Source organism: Acomys russatus, chromosome 27 (assembly GCF_903995435.1).
Source record: "Acomys russatus chromosome 27, mAcoRus1.1, whole genome shotgun sequence".
Lineage (NCBI taxonomy): Eukaryota > Metazoa > Chordata > Mammalia > Rodentia > Muridae > Acomys > Acomys russatus.
The window spans coordinates 53,471,237-53,487,359 of record NC_067163.1 but is presented as its reverse complement, the minus strand read 5'-3'; the positions used below and the strand labels follow the sequence as shown (position 1 = coordinate 53,487,359).

Below are 16,123 nucleotides of genomic sequence, written 5' to 3'. Positions count from 1 at the left end.
AGTTAAAAGCCATGATAGCTGTTCTCCAAAAAGACATGGGTTCAATTCCCAGCACCCAATTGGCAGTGCACACCTTAACGCCAAGCCCAGGGTTTCTGGTGCCTCTTCTGTTGTCTCTGAGCACCAGGCACATGTGTGGTGCACAGGCATACATACAGACAAAACACCCAGGCATATTTATATACATAAATAATTTTTAGGTTGGCTATAGAACTAAAAATGCTTCTCAAAAGCAGTACAAATGGCTATGAAGTGTTTTGAAACATGTTCACTAACCTTAACCATGAGAGAAATGCAAAAACTAGCTCAAGATATCATCTTACCTGAGTCAGAATGGCTGATGTTAAGGCAAGAAATGCTGGTGAGGAAGGATATGAGAACAGGGAACATTCCTGGACTGCTGGTAAGAGTTTGAATTATTGCAGCCAACGTGGACATCAATGCTGTGGTTCCTCAAAAACTAAAGATAAGGCTGCCGTGAGGCCCAGCTCGAGCACTTCTAGGCAAGTTTCCAATGGACTCTTCCCAGCTTCAGAGGCACTCAGTCATGGTCACAGCTGTAGTCATAATAACTAGAACATGCAAAGAGCCTAGATGTGCCTCCACCGATAAATGGATAAATGAAGTTGTGGTACTTATGTGCAATACAAACAAGGATGAAATTATAAAATTCTGGGTAAATGGATAAACCTGCATAACATTGTACTGAATGAGGTAACCAATACCCAGAAAAGCTGCCATTGAATCTTTAGAATCTTGTGTTCAATCGTGTGTTTAATCCTACCTGTAGACTCTAAGTACTAGAAAGAAGTCATGAGGAAGGGAAAGACTTTAAGGAGAGGGGAGGTATTAAAGCACAGGTGATATGAAAGAGAAATAGGACGTGGTAGGAAGTGGTTTAAGTGTGGAGACAGATTGGAGGGTAGGGCAGAGGTAGCAGGTTGGAGAAGGAATAACTAACTCTAAGAATGTTTGAAAAGCCACATGGAAATCTAATATTTAAAGACCTGTGGTGCACGCCTGTAATCACAGAGACAGGCAGATCTCTGTGCGTTCCAAGCCAGCCTGGTCTACAAAGCAAGTTGAGGACAGTTAGGGCTACACAGAGAAATCCTGTCTTGAAAACAAACAAACAAACAAACAAAAAGTAATAAAGATAAAAATAAAAACCTTTTATAGAGATAGATACATACTTATGTGTGTATATAAACTGCATGCCTATATATGATTACATGCATGTGTATATACATTATATATATGTGTGTGTGTATGTATGTACATTCATGTAAAGGCATTTAATTGGTGTTAACAATACATAAGAGATTATGTTCATCCCAGAAGCCATAGGTTGACAAATAAAAAACCCCACATAGGGTGTGGAGCACCTTCCCTCAAGTTGTTGGCAGCAGGTGTCCTACAGAGCCCCCTACCACACACACACTCATATAGACTACTGCCATTGCTCTAGGTTGCCCACCAGAACTTGCTCGTAAGACCCAGTGGTGGCTCATCCTGAGTGCCAACTTGCTGGCCACACTTGCGAGAAAGTTTCTTGATAAGGTTATTGGAAGCAGGAAGACCCACCCTAAATCTCAGCACGGATTAAAGGACAGGAAAGAAGAGGATTTAGCTCTTTGCCTGATTGCCCTGGTTCCTGCTGGTAAGTTCATCTACCCTGTTGTGGCATTGTTTCACTGGAATTACAACCAACTTCTCCATGGTTCCAAGAGACTGGAGCTCAGCAACTCTCCAGGAATCCTTCAGGACTCCAACACCAGACTGGAGCTGCAGAGACAGGTGGCTTCATGGGCTGGACATCTACCAGATTCTCAGCCTTACCGAGATGAGCGTTGTTGGAAGCAATAAATTTCTGTCAGGCCAGCAATGCACTGAGAGCTGCATGTGCATGTGTGTGTGCATGCATGGCATGGTGTATGCGAGTGTGTGTTCACATATGGGTGCAGGTGCAGATGCACATGTGTGTGCATTGTATATGGAGGCTCAAATTTTATTTCAGGTGTCTTCCTTTAGAGCTCTCCACCTTACTGACTGAGATAGTCTACCATGAACGTAAAGCTTGCTGGTTAGCTGGTATAGATCCCTTATTTTCTCCATCTGATATATATTATATGTTAGAGCACACTAGTATCCTACTGTGTTAGGATTCTAGGCTCATTACCATGCTCAGCCGGCTTTTGCATCGGGACCAGGGATCCAAATTCTAGTTCTGAATCTCAAATGAGAGGCAAGTGCTTTATCCACTGAGCCATCTCCCCAGCCCCCTGCTTTGGGTTTCGAGGGCGCTGATCAGCAATTCCTTCTCACAGGCAACTGAATGCAACTTTGGCTGCTTATGAGAATCACCTAGGGGCTTTTAAACATTCTAATTCACAGCCATGAACCACAAAACAATTAAAACAGCATCTCTGGAGGGTAGAACTTGCACATCAGAATATCTGAAAACTCCTGGGTAGTTTCAGTGTGTGTCTCAGTTCTTTCTCCTGTGTATAATAGATGCAGGAGAAAATTAAATATAAAAACAACCTGCTTTATTATTGATCAGAGTTTCACCTCAGAGGCCCCAAACCACGTTCTGTTTCTTTGAGCATAGATTGAACTATCAGCTGTAGAGAGCTCAGCTAGACAGCTGCAGGCCTGTGCGGGGACAGAGCTGCTGCAGCTGACTTCTGACATTTGGCCGGCCAGCTATCAGTTCCTGTGAGGAAGAGAAGAGAGGCCATGCCAGGGGACCCATTTCCACCATCTCACCTCTCAGCTCTGTATCTTATAGAAGGTAGACAGAGATGGAAAATATAATAAGAAATCACTAATGATCAAAAATCCACTTGCTTCTCTTCCCCAAGAGAAGTAAATATAACTTGCAATTTGAACTGAATTAGAATTAAGTGATTGTTCGCCCATAAAACCCAACTGACTTGAAATTAACCCTTTTAATGCCTACTGGCTTCCCCTTTCCTGTCCACTTGAAAGATTCTCTGATAATACTTCCTGCATAACATGGGACATACTTATATGTATTTTCTAGCCCTTATGTTAAACTTTAAAGCCTATCAGGAAAGTCAGATCCAACATGAAAACAAATGAAGGGCTTAAGGGGTGGTAGGTACTGTAGGAGTGTGATAGAGCCCAGGGGTCAGGTTCAACCTACGGCACTTTTTACCCAGCCTGGCTTCTTCCTGCCCAACTACTTACACAAGCACTGGGAGAGTATATTGAAGGAGAGATAAACTTGTTTTTTTTTACGATCCCAAGTGTGGAATTGGAACGGTCTTGTGAGAGAACAGGTGAGGTTAATCCACTAGAAGACCAACCACCTAGTGCGGGAGCTTGATTGTTGCCAGCTGAAAAGATCTCGTGAACAGACTCTGGGAGGAGATATATAAATGAGCCCAGAACTGGAGGCAGGGCCTTGGGAGACTTGGGGTAGTTTTGGCTGTTCATCGCTGCACTTCGAGACGCTGCTAGAGAGAACCGCTCAAAGGAAGGCTTTGGGGCTCCGGTTCCTGCTGAGGTTCTGGGTTCTGGTTACTCCAGGTTCCAGCAGAAGAAATTCTGCTGATTACGCCAGGAAAATTGTTCCTCGGAACTGATATCCTTACAATTTTGTTATTGCCTTTGTTAATCCTCTTTTCCTATTGTTTTGGTTAGTCAGGTTATAAGTGATGTATGCTCGCTTAATAAGTTGTCGTAAAATATATTGGCTGAGAAAACTGAGCCTACAGTATATGTTAGCATTCCCATTGCTGTGGTGAGATCACCCCGGCAGAATGTAAAAGTGGAAGACATTTTTATTTTAGCTCCTGTCTTCAGAGGGCTCGGCCCATTATCTTGGGCCCTGTTGATGCTGAACCTGTGGTGAAGAAGGGCATCTTAATGGGGAGGATGAAGAGGACCAAATTTGTCATCTGATACATTCAAAAAACAGAGAGAGGCAGGAGTTGGGTCTGGAAGGGCAGAAGGAGAGGAAGAGGGAGATGAAGGCTTTCTTACCCTACCTTTGAGATCTCCAGCATAGGGGAGGTGCGAGGCACAACTAACCTTCCCAGAATCCCCTCACCTAGATCACTAGGAGTCGCTTAAATTCTCCCAGTGAGATGCATAAAATATGAGAAATTCAGAGGGATCAAAACTCTTTTCTTGTACTTGCAACTGCAATAGATGTAAACAACCAACATGACCTCAAGGCCAAATCTACGAGTTGTCCTCCGATCGTCTTTGTTTCTGGTGATTTTATAAGCTCCCAATTTTTAAATTAAAACGCTTTCTGCCTGAAACATCTCCAAGTATGTCTGATTCTTATATGTAATTGGGAAATATGGTCAAAACTGATTGTCATTAAAATCTCCCAGATGATGTTAACTTTTTTTTTTTCTTAATGCTTTTTTAAATTTTGATCCTTTCTGAAGGGAGACCTTAACATCAAAAGTATGGAGTTAACAGAACAGGTTGTAATAAATGCCAGCTAGTTCTTTGCCCCAATGCAAAATGTTTTTGTTTTGGTTTGGTTTGGTTTGGTTTGGTTTCTCGACAGTGTTTCTTTATGTTATCTTGGCAGTCCTGGACTCATTTTGTAGACCAGGCTTCCATTTTAAAAAATAAAATTATTCAGATTACATTCTGTCTTTTTTAAAGCTTCTTTTTGATTTTACTAATTTATTCAGATTACAACTCAATTGTTATCCCATCACTTGTATCCTCCCATTCCTCTCTCCCTCCTGCTTTCACCCTATTTCCCTCCCCTAGGTCTAAGATTGAGGGGGACCTCCTCCCCCACTATATGGTCATAGGCTATCAAGTCTCATCTTGGTAGCCTGCTTATTCTTTCTTTGAGTGCCACCAGACCTCCTCACCAAGAGGAGGTGGTCAAATATGGAGCACCAGAGCTCATGTCAGAGTTAGTCCCTGCTCTCCACATAACTGATGAGAATGTTCTGTCCATTGGCAATCCCCTCACTTGTATCTTCCCGTTCCACCCTTCCTCATTCACCCTATTCCCCTCCCCTAGATCTATGACAGAAGGGGATCTCCTCTTCCACCATATGATCACAGCCTGTCAGGTCTCATCGCCATAGCCTGCTTCCTCTTCTTTTGAGTGTCACCAGGCTTCCAACGGTCATGTCATAGTCAGTCCCCTCTCTCCTCAAACTGTGGAGAATGTGCTGCCCATTGGTTAGGTCTGAATAAGGGGTCTAGATTTACTGCATGCATTGTCTTTCATTGATACAACAACTTGTGCAGGGCCCCCTGGGTCCAGATCTGCCAGCCTTGATGGTCTTCTCCTAGGGTTCCTGGACAGTCTGGATCCTTGTATCTCCCCATTCTCCCATACTACTCTCACCTGAAGAGATGCCTGGAAAAAAGTCAAGGCTTTAGTCTTATAAGCTGAGGGAGAAAGTGCTGGGCAGGGAGACTAAAACTGCAAAGATGAGAGGAGCAAACTTAATGTGCTTAGAAAACAACAAAAAGTATAACACAGCTGGAGAAAAAAACTGAAGAGGAAGAGAGTTTGTGTACAAATATGGAGATATAAACAGACACAGGATTAGGTCTGGCTCTATAGGGCAGGGCAAGATATTCAGATGTAATCAAAAAGGGGAAGTTAGTAGAACATTGTATCAACGGAGTGACATAAGCTTAGCCATGGCACACTGCTGACTTATAGGAAACAGTTATAAAAGCAGAAAAACAGCTGATTGGCTGTGTCCATGGTTTGAAAGACAATAATAATTTGAACTATGATTGTATATTAGGAATGGTGGACAGTGAATGGATATCAGACATATTTTAAAGGTAGTGCCAATAGAAAATTTGAGTCACTGTGTAGAATACCACCTGAAATAATGTGTAGAATACCACCTGAAATAATATCTGGATGAATATATGATTTCTTAGTCAACCAAGAACCCTTGACAAATGCATATAGACTCTATTAATATTTATACTAATTTATGTTCAATTAATTCTAAGAAAACAAATATAATTTAGGACTGTCATAAACAAACTAAATTTACAGGTCTCATAAATAAGACAAAGAGAACAAATTCAAGACTTCATAGTCTTAGTTTTCAAGAAACACTGAATGGATAATATAGTCATCTTGACAGGTGATGGAGTGAGAGATGCAGGTAAAGTTTATGTAATTCACAAATTCCACCAGGGCTGACATCATGAATATGTCACCAATACAAGTACACAGTGCTTGTGTATTTAAATGCCCATAGAAATGGACTAAAATGAGAGAAAGCCATTGATCAGAAAGAATAAAGTCAGCGTAGGGGTAAGATGTGGCAGGTAGAGTGAACCCATGATTGTAATTGTCTGGTAACCACTGTAAGCATAAAGCAGAGTGCCTTGATTGTGAGTCTCAGAAGGATGAGCAGGTGATAATTTTTATTTGAAATCAGAAATGGTCTTTGGCACTAGAACTCCATGGAGCCTTTAGGTGATGGCTAATTGCCTTCCTTAGTGGAATGTGCAAAAGGAATGACCAGAAGGATGGGAAATACTTAATACAAGGTCAGAAGTAGATACTAGTATTGAAATTTTCTCTGCCACTTCATACATAAACACACTAACACACACAGACACATATGTACACACACCATGCACACTAGAGAAAGGGCAACAGGTACACATTGGAACCCCTATGGATACAGGTCATTAAAGATTCCTACTTACGTTTTTTGTAATAAATGTAGAGAGAAGCTTCAATCCTCATTTGAAAGATTGCTAAGTAATTGGTTAAAATATTACTAAATTGATTGCGGTATAGTTACATTTTAATTTTTCAACTTGTTCAGTTTTTACTAGAGTTGCTTCAGTATGCTTGTATATTTTTTAATTCTTTTCTAAGTTGCTGGCTTTCATCTTTATAAAAATATTTGACATCGTTATTGCAAAATAAGTATGCTCATTAATATTTTAAAGGTCTGGAAGTGTAGGTCTATGGTGAATTACTTGCTTAGAGTACTTAAGACGCTGCCCTTGATCTCCATCATTGTAAAATAAAAATAAATAAGATATGGGAACCACACCTACACCTGTACTTTCTAGCCATTTATACATAGCTTGGATTTTCATAAAATTTAGAATCTGGATGCACAGGTAAGTAAAAGAAAATTGTGGACATTATATTAATAGTTTATTCTTTAAACAACTATCATCTCAATTAACCTTTAGAGAAAAACATAAGTGAGATGTTTATTTTTAATATCATGTAAAAATAACATGAAAGCCTCAATATTTCTGTCAAAATATTTTCTGTCTTGAAATTTCTGTCATCAGTTCTATAACTTGATCGCAATTAATACATATTAGCTATTAATTTGTAAGTATTCATGTTGTTTAGGAATAAATGTCACATTTCTTTGATTTCCCTAAGTCAAGTTTAATGAGTTCTGGCCTCTTTTCCTGCTGAATTGATAAGAAATGTGTGCTCAGTCTGTCAGATCCAGCTGTATTACAGTATGAAGGTCAGTCTCACCGTGATTGGAGGAAGGGAAAGCAGAGCTGTGGGCCTTGGTGATTATAGGACAACGGATCCCCATCTCCGTAAGTCGATCATACGAGAACCAACTCAAGGGCTGCCATGCAAGGATGAAGAGGCGAGTTTGATCTCCAGAACTCACATAAAACAGATGCATACGGTGGCTTGTGCTTGAAATTCCAACACCAGGGAAGTAGAGACAGACAGTTCCCTGGGGCTCTATGACCAGCGTCTGCTCAAGGAAACCCTAGGCCAACGAGAGACCCTGTCTAGGAAACAACATGGGGCAGTGATGTCCGACGAACTACATCTGAGTTCCACACACATGCACACATGCGAATGTGCACCTAAATATACATATATCCCCACACGAACGCACCACACAAGCATACAAACGTGGGGGCGGGGGAGAGACAGAGAGAGAGATTCACTCACATACACACATAGAGAGCAGAAGCTGCAATTCGCTTTGATATACATGTCACCTTAAACACACAGTGGAACATTTTGTTATATAAATTCATGTCTCAGAAACATGAATTTGTCATGAAATATGGACACAGTTCTCCTAAGTCATGATCCACTCCATGTCCGAGCCTACCAATCACTGCAGCTGCATCACCCGAAAAGCAACTCCTTTGCCTCCCTGATGTACCTCAGCATCGAACGCTGAGGGTCTTGTTCTTCCCAAAGGATCCATGAAAATCCACAGGATCCACATAATCCTGGTGGATTGCAATGTTTTTTTTTTAAAGGGAGAGAAACACTGTCTTACGAAGAATTTCTCTAACCTGTGCCCCGAAAGTCAGCATGTGAAGATGGCTGTAGCAACGCAGGTCTTCCAGCTCTTGCTGTGGGGAACCGTGGCCAAGCACTTGACCCCGGCCTGAGGTGGCAACGGGAAGCCCACAGCAGTTTGATTCCACGTCACAGAAGGTGGTAGCAAAACCACCAGCAGGTTAGCTGGCTTCTTCGGAGCAGGAGGAGCGGGTTACTCGCAAGCTGATCAGGTCATTGTCCCTGCTAACTTGTATGACTCCCCTGTCTCCTTACTTAAAAGTGGATCCATGCTATCCCATTCAGGATATTGATACTGAGTTTATTTTATCAATCAGAGCTAATAAAACCTGAGGCAGCTTTCAACTAGCTTTCTTTACCATTGGAGGATGTCTCCTGACAGGGGCTGTTTTGGGTCAATGGACGGTCTTCGTCTAGGATTGAAGGAAACACAGAGCACGGCCTGGTCCAAACCAGGAAATGTACAGATTTTGAATACGATGAGCAGGCAATGGGGGCACTTTGGGCTAATACTCTAGGTTCTCTGGCTTTGCTCTATCGTGCATTTGGTGTTATCATTGAGTGCAGAAGACAACCTCAACACAGTAGCAACCGGAACCATGACGGGAGTGTTGAATAACTGAGCAGGTGGTCTTCGAGGAATAGCACGCTGTGCCCTCACAGGGCTGACACGCACTGTATTAGCAACTGGGAGTTCGTGAATGGTTCCCTACTCGAACAATCACTCTGAAGATTTTTGCCACCTCCTCAGGAATGGGGGTACTTCACAGCCATCCAGATTAGTTAATAAGTCAGTCTGGAGTTGCTTTCTGTCTTATACTTACAATTACGTTGAACAATTGCCAACGCTGATTTGCTGTGACAAAGAGCATGAATGGTTAGCCTGGACTGCATTGCTCCCTCGTAACTGAGTGGAAGCCAAACCCTTCTGTGGCTCACTGAGTATGTGTTTTCTTCTCCTTTGGAGATGCACCTGTTTTCTCTCCTATCCCAAATTGGAAAACCACTTATTCTCCAAATTTAGGCCATACTTGCTCTGAACACTTTTATCTCCATGTTTCTTCATTAAAAATTCTAAAACTTAGGTTGTTGCCCTGTATTCCAGATAAAGGGTGAAAATAGAAACAAACAAACAAACAAACTCATTTCTCAAGTAATGTGCTGACAGTGCTTCCAATCAGCCAGGCATGTAGACTCTCTGCACCTGAACAATGGTTCTTAGTCTTAAAATAGCCGATGTGGAACCACATACTTGATCACTCTTATTTCCCTTTAAAAAAGAGGCAGATGGGGGGTTAAAATGGGTGCACTCCAAATGCCAACTGACTCTGAAAGTTCTGTCATCCATGAGAGCTGTCTTTCGAATATTTTAATATGCTGGAAAAGCTTATGTACTTTGGGGGCCATAAAAAGGCCATAAAATGAAGTTAATGCCATAAAAAGAAAAAAATGGAGACGGGACAATATTCAGCAATGTCTTATTGTTGGGCAGAAGTGCCTAACTGTTCACATCTGTTTCCCTAATTGCCTCACTCTGGTGCTTGGTGATTCTTATTCTAGAAATACACATTGTCCTTTCAGTCTGCTTAGACCATTCTTCAGCCTTCCTAATGTCACCAAATTTGAGAGAGAGAGAGAGAGAGAGAGAGAGAGAGAGAGAGAGAGATTTGAGGCACAAGAGCAGGAATGAAAGGCAAGCTGACCACAATTGCGATTCTATCCCATCCCTTTCATCAGTTGCTATAGCCACATGTCTTATTTTCTTTCATGTTACTGTGACAAAACACTCTCAGAGAAGCAACTTAAAGGAGAACGAGTTTATTTGATTTGAAATTCCATATAAGTTTATCACGGCAGGGGAGTCACAGCAGCAGGAGCTGGGGAAGCTTGTTATAGTGTCACTTCAGTCAAGAACAGAAAACAGTGGATTACTGCAGCTCAGATCACTCTCCCGACTCTTACACAGGCCAGATCCTGCTGTCCTGGAAATGGTGTTACACACAGTGGGCAGGTAGGTCTTCCTACTAAACAAGATCGTCCCCCCCAGACTTGCCCACAGGCCAACCTACTTTGAGACTCCATTCCCAGGTGACTAGATTGTACCAACTTGACAATTACAACTAAACACCTTGACTCCACGCCTTGTCTGCTTGACACACAAACACATCATTTTAAGTCATAACCTCTTGTCCCCAAAGTCTCATGCTTGTCTCATACTTTAAAATACTATACAGCGTTTAATGGCCCCATAGTCTTCCAAAATCCTAATGATTTAGAAATCAAAACTTTCATAACTCCTACAAAATAAAATTAAAAAAAAAAAGACCACATACTTTTAACCAAACAATGGCACAATTTTAGGCATTCTTATCCCAGAAGTAGAACCAGAGAATAGTTAGAAACGATAACACCAAAGCAAAATCAAAACCAATCAGAGTGAACATTAATTCCTGTAGCTCCATGTCCAGTGTGTAATATTGCAGGATATTGTATCACACTGTGAACCCCCAAGACTGTGTTGTCTACTGGAAAAACCTGTTTCTAGTTGTGGTGTGTCTCAGCCCTAACACACACCTTTAATCTGAGAGCTTTCTGCTTGAGCATTGTAAACAGAACTAAGTAAATTTAAGCTAAGATCAAGAGACAGAACAAGCAACGAGTTGACAGGAAGTGAACATAGGGGGATAAACACAGAGAGTAAGGAATCAGGAGGATGGAGGCGGGAGGGGGAGGGGACACAAGAAGTAGAAGGGAGGGAGATTCAGTTTGAAGAGTGTTTTGAGATAGCTTTGAGAGGGAGAGGAGAGAGAAAGAGGGAAGGGGGGGTGAGTTTCCTTTTTCCTTTTGGGACACCAGCTGAGGAGGAAGTCAGCTGGGTGCTTTCTCTGCCTCTCTGAGCTAGCAAGCTCTCACCCCAGCATCTGTCTCCCGAGTCTTCACTGGTAGATTTCAACATTTGGGTTTTGTTAAAAAAAAAAAAAAAAAAAAAAAAAAAAAAAACAGCTTGAAGCCTTTAATGTTTTCAGCTGGTCTTGAGAAAGCTTGGGCAGCCCCACTCCACCAACTATGCTGCCTGTAGCACATACAGTTTCTCTCTCAAGTTGGCTCTACTCCTTGTACACAGGCCTTCTTGGCCGATGTCACATGGGTCTGGCATCCCCAATACCCCTGGGTTCTCACTAAATATAGCTTAAGCTTCATGTTCACGGTTTCAGACAATGGCTCAAAAAGGGCTATCTTGTGATAACTCCAGTCCTAATACACAGTGTCTGGCTTCCGTTTCTCTCCATACCCTCCTCTTTCAAAACCAATGTCATATGGATACTATTGAGAGGTTCTTCTACCAGTGGGAGGTGTAGCCTGGCCCTGGGGATCACAGCTGCAATGGCTTCTGTGTGTGCAGAGCCGGGGGTGAGGGGGGGATGTTTTCCCATTGCCCCAGTACCAAATGGCAGGTTTCTCTGATATTAATTTCTTTGTCACAGCTTCTTTGTTGACTGTATATTCTCTTTGTCCAAACTTTATCATCTTATTCACACAAAAGTTCTCCATCTAATAAATTAGTCCATTATTATTCAATGCAAATTCCTCAGACAGAGGAAGAATGGAAGAAAGTTCCTGTATCAAATCTCATATGAATGGCCCCTAGCCCAGTTCCCAACAAGACCCTGGTTCTTTGTAACTCTATAAGCAGGGCTTGATAACTGAGTCTTCTCTGAGTCCTTTCTCCTAAGCCTAGAGCCCATTAAACTCTAATCATAGCATTCAGTTGCTTTTCTGGCACATAGTTCCAAACTCTTTGACATTCCTCCCACAAAACAGTTCTGAAAGCCTAATGCATAGAAACCCTACTAGATTTGTCACACCAATGACCCCATCTCTGGTATCAATTTCTATCTTAGTTTCAATTTCTATCTTAGTTTAGCTTCCTGCTGCTGTAATAAAGACCTTGACATAGGCATCCTAAAGATGGAGAGGGTTTATTTGGCTCACAATTCAAGGTTACAGATCATCATTTCAATCAAGTCCAGGCAGCAAGAACTCAAAAGAGCTAGTCACGTTACACACTCCATCCGCAGTAATGAGCAAAGCACTAAGTGCATGCCAGCACTTCGCTCAACATCCCATGCTTACACAAGTCATGATACCCTGTTCTAGGAATGGTCCATCCACAGTAGGCAGATCTTCCCAATAACCAAAATAATCCCTTCAAAACATGCCTAGAACCAGCTTAGCCTGGGTAATCCCTCATTGATACTTCCTTCCCATGTGACTCTAAACTGAGTCAACTTCACAATTAAACTCACCATCACACCATGGTCTACCACCATATAAGGTAAATTAATTAACTGAAAAAGGGGAAAAGCCCCCCCGCCCCCACCCCACATTCAATCTGGAAATTTTGCTTCTTCATCTCCTTTGGAGTGAGATGTCTGCATCTTGAATGGCACACTGAGTTCCAAGTTTAGTCCCTTTAGAAAGGGAGCTTTGCTTCCTGCTTACACGGACCATCCTATGATGACTTATTTAAGGTTGCAGCACAGCTTCTCATAGTCCCCGGCTGAAACCCATCTTTCTCAATTAGCCTAGACACTGCCACTTGAGTGGGTGTCTTAGACAGTTTGTGGATTTAATGCCTTTATTGGTAGCACTTAAGCCCTGTCCTTTTAATTAATGAGAGCTTACCTCATTAGAGCGGGTGAGAGAAGATTGAATTCATAGTTCTTACCACAATGTCCTGTTATAAACTCGAATTCAAGGGATTAGACATGGGAACAGTGCAACCCAGTTTTCCTGTGACTACTTTTCTCTTACTCTTCAGCGTTGGAAAGCTAAGGCTCATGTGAATATGCTCACTTTCCTTCCTAACAGCTGAGCGGCACTGTTGGACTACCTCCCTCTGCATGGTCCTCTGCAGCTGTGGCTGCGAGGGCTATGACATAATGCATTACTGGGGCCCACAGAGGATCCTGGGCTATATTATCCTGAAATGGGTAGGATTTTTTTCAAGTAATATGAAACATAACCTGTTTATGCATGTGTTCAGAAGAGGCATATGTGGTGATTAGGGCTATCAGTTTGACAGTACCTAGAATCTTCTTGGAGACCAGCCTCCCAGCATCCCTGTGAAGGATTACCTAGGTTAGCCTCTGAGCATGACTGTAAGGGGTTTCTTCAAATTAACTTCAGTGGGACATCTCACCTACTGTGGGTGGCACCATTCGCCATGGTTGAGGTGCTAGACTATACAAAGGTAGATAAAATAAGCTGAGCAAAAACAAGCATTGATTACTCTCTGCTTAACTGTGAGTGCAATATGATCAACTGTATCAAGATTCTGCTGCAAGGATCTCTCCACCATGATAGAGTGTGCTCTAGAGTTGGGAGCCAAAACAAACCGTTTCTTCCAAGCTGCTCTTGTTAAGGTATTTAGATGACATCAACAGAAGTAACTAAGACAGTAAGTCTGTTCTATGCACACTTAGTCAAGCTACATGTCAAAGCTTCCATCATCTGGGAGCTGAGCTCTCTCCCTCTCTTCTCTCTCTCTCTCTCTCTCTCTCTCTCTCTCTCTCTCTCTCTCTCTCTCTCTCTCTCTCCCTCCCCCATCCCCATCTCGTCTTTAAGACCGTTTCTCCCACCACAGCACCAGAAGTGTTAGGATGCAGGCTTTGCAGGTGTCCTTTCACTGTCGTCTAATAACACATAATGTCTGGTGTGGTCATAGGAGCTCCTATACACACTGGTGCACTCAGAGAAATGGTTTCCTAGGATTGAAGTCCCAACCACTCTGTGCCTTCCAGCAAGAGGAATCAGTTCTGGAAATTAAACATCTTTAAACCATGTTGCATTTTTCATAAAGGTTCTGGAGCAGTAGCAGCCGCATCCTGCAGCTTCTGGTACTTGAGTCACAACAACTGACCACCTTCATCCTGAGTACCATCCCTCAGACTTCCCTTTCTGTGCTTCTATTCCTGCATACAATGATTCAAATTTTTAAAATAAAGACAGAGGCCATGTTACTGTAAGACCTATTCTAACGATGGTAGTTTAGTTTGATACACCTATAAAAAATTTATTTCCAAGTACATTCACAATCTTATATACAGTGGGCTAAGAGTGCAGCAATATTTGGAGAAGGACATGATTCAAAACAAACAAGGAGGTGAATGGAAGCCTACCCCTAGAGAGTATGAGTGCTGTTTTTATTTTTATCATCATTTTCAAATTTGAGAGTCTCTGGCAAAGATACTAAGACTGGATTAGTGTCACTGAGGGACCAATCGATCCTCACCACTTGATGCAGGTACTGTGTGATAGGAAAGAGTGGCACCTACTAAGGATTAATGCTATAACATGTTGGTTGGTGCTCCCAGTACCATGGCACGGCCTCTGCTTTCTTTTCCTTCACCTTCTAGCTTTAAGCGCTGAAGGGTCTTAATCCTCAGTGGGTGTTAGAATGAGCCAGACAGAATTCTGAGGCCCTCTTTCAGAATTTCTCCTTCAATAAGTAGATCTAGGGTAGGGCCAAAAGTGCATGCCATGAGTAACAGATTCACAGGGACCACTGATGGATAGCTGGCTTGGCTTATGCTAATCAACAAAGCTGCATCCCACTGATTGCTTCCCAGTCCCAGCCACTTTGAATAGAATTTTGCTGGGGCATATATTACAATATCCTTCAAACTGACATGTGGTCCAAATTGCTTCAGATTTTCTAATACTGCATGAAGTCACGTTGTCAGAAATGGATGTCGCCATCCCCCAGTAAACAAATTCGGTAGATTTTTTTTTTCCTCCTCAGGTTAACCTCTCAGGAATACTGAATTCTCAGTCTCAAAGACTGAGCTTTTCCTTGACAATGTTAACAACACTAGTGGCCCTGTTCGGCACGCCACATGTCAGCAAACCTGTTTTTAACACACAGAGGGTACCATCTTGCCTCCACCTCAACTCACCTGAAATTGAATTCCTTGGCTTTTAACTGGTCCCCACCCTAGCTCTTGTTAATAACTGAGTCATAAATCTGGCATGATGTGACCTTCAGCACCATCGCTCTGTTATTATCATTTCCTATTACTTCTGCCTTTCTGCTTTCTGCTTCCATTTTTTCCAACATGCCCATCGTTTAGGATCTCAGCTCCTTACCCCAGGTTTTTTTTACGCCCTCACTTTGGATGTCCTTCAAACCTACCTAAGTCTCTATCTCCAGGCTCTTGTCATTCTTCTCAGCTACAGCTTTGATCTCTTCCTTTGCTGTAGAACCCTTCCCACGGTGCATCAAATGTAAAAGCTTCACGCTAGGAATCCAGAAGCATTCCAACCTCTTCTCACCTTTTTAACCCTGTCTCGTATGACTCCTGCTACATTCCTTTCCTTGGGTAGATATGGATGAATGTTCATTCACACTAGATATGGCGCCAGTGACATAGAGACAGTTGTACCCAAGACCAAGTGGGTGAAGCAATGAGTTCATTAGGCTTATTTACAGGAGCATGGCTGATGCGCTATTTACAAGAGTTTGGGTGAACCAAAAAGAGCTGCATCACAGGAAAGCCCCACTCCACCGTGGGTAGTGACTTCATAGAAGCTATATTAATGAAGACCCATTTTCAGTTAACTCTCACCTCCTTAGCACTTCCCAAGAACAATGGCTGACAGGTAAAGCTCCCCTCTACTTCTCCCTCAAGGAAATTCAATTAGCCTTTTCACTATCCTCAAAGGTATAACTGCCACTACATTGCTCTGCTTATTTCATTGCTAGGACTATGAATGGAAGTAGCTTGTAGGTCACTACAGGACCCTCTGGTCCATGAT

The 16,123-nt window shown here is 42.3% G+C and overlaps 1 pseudogene; it reads left to right on the top strand.

The window, feature by feature from the left end:
* Window positions 1-333: 333 nt before the first annotated feature.
* Window positions 334-9,035, top strand: LOC127210135 (mitochondrial import inner membrane translocase subunit Tim23-like; annotated as a pseudogene).
* Window positions 9,036-16,123: the final 7,088 nt, after the last annotated feature.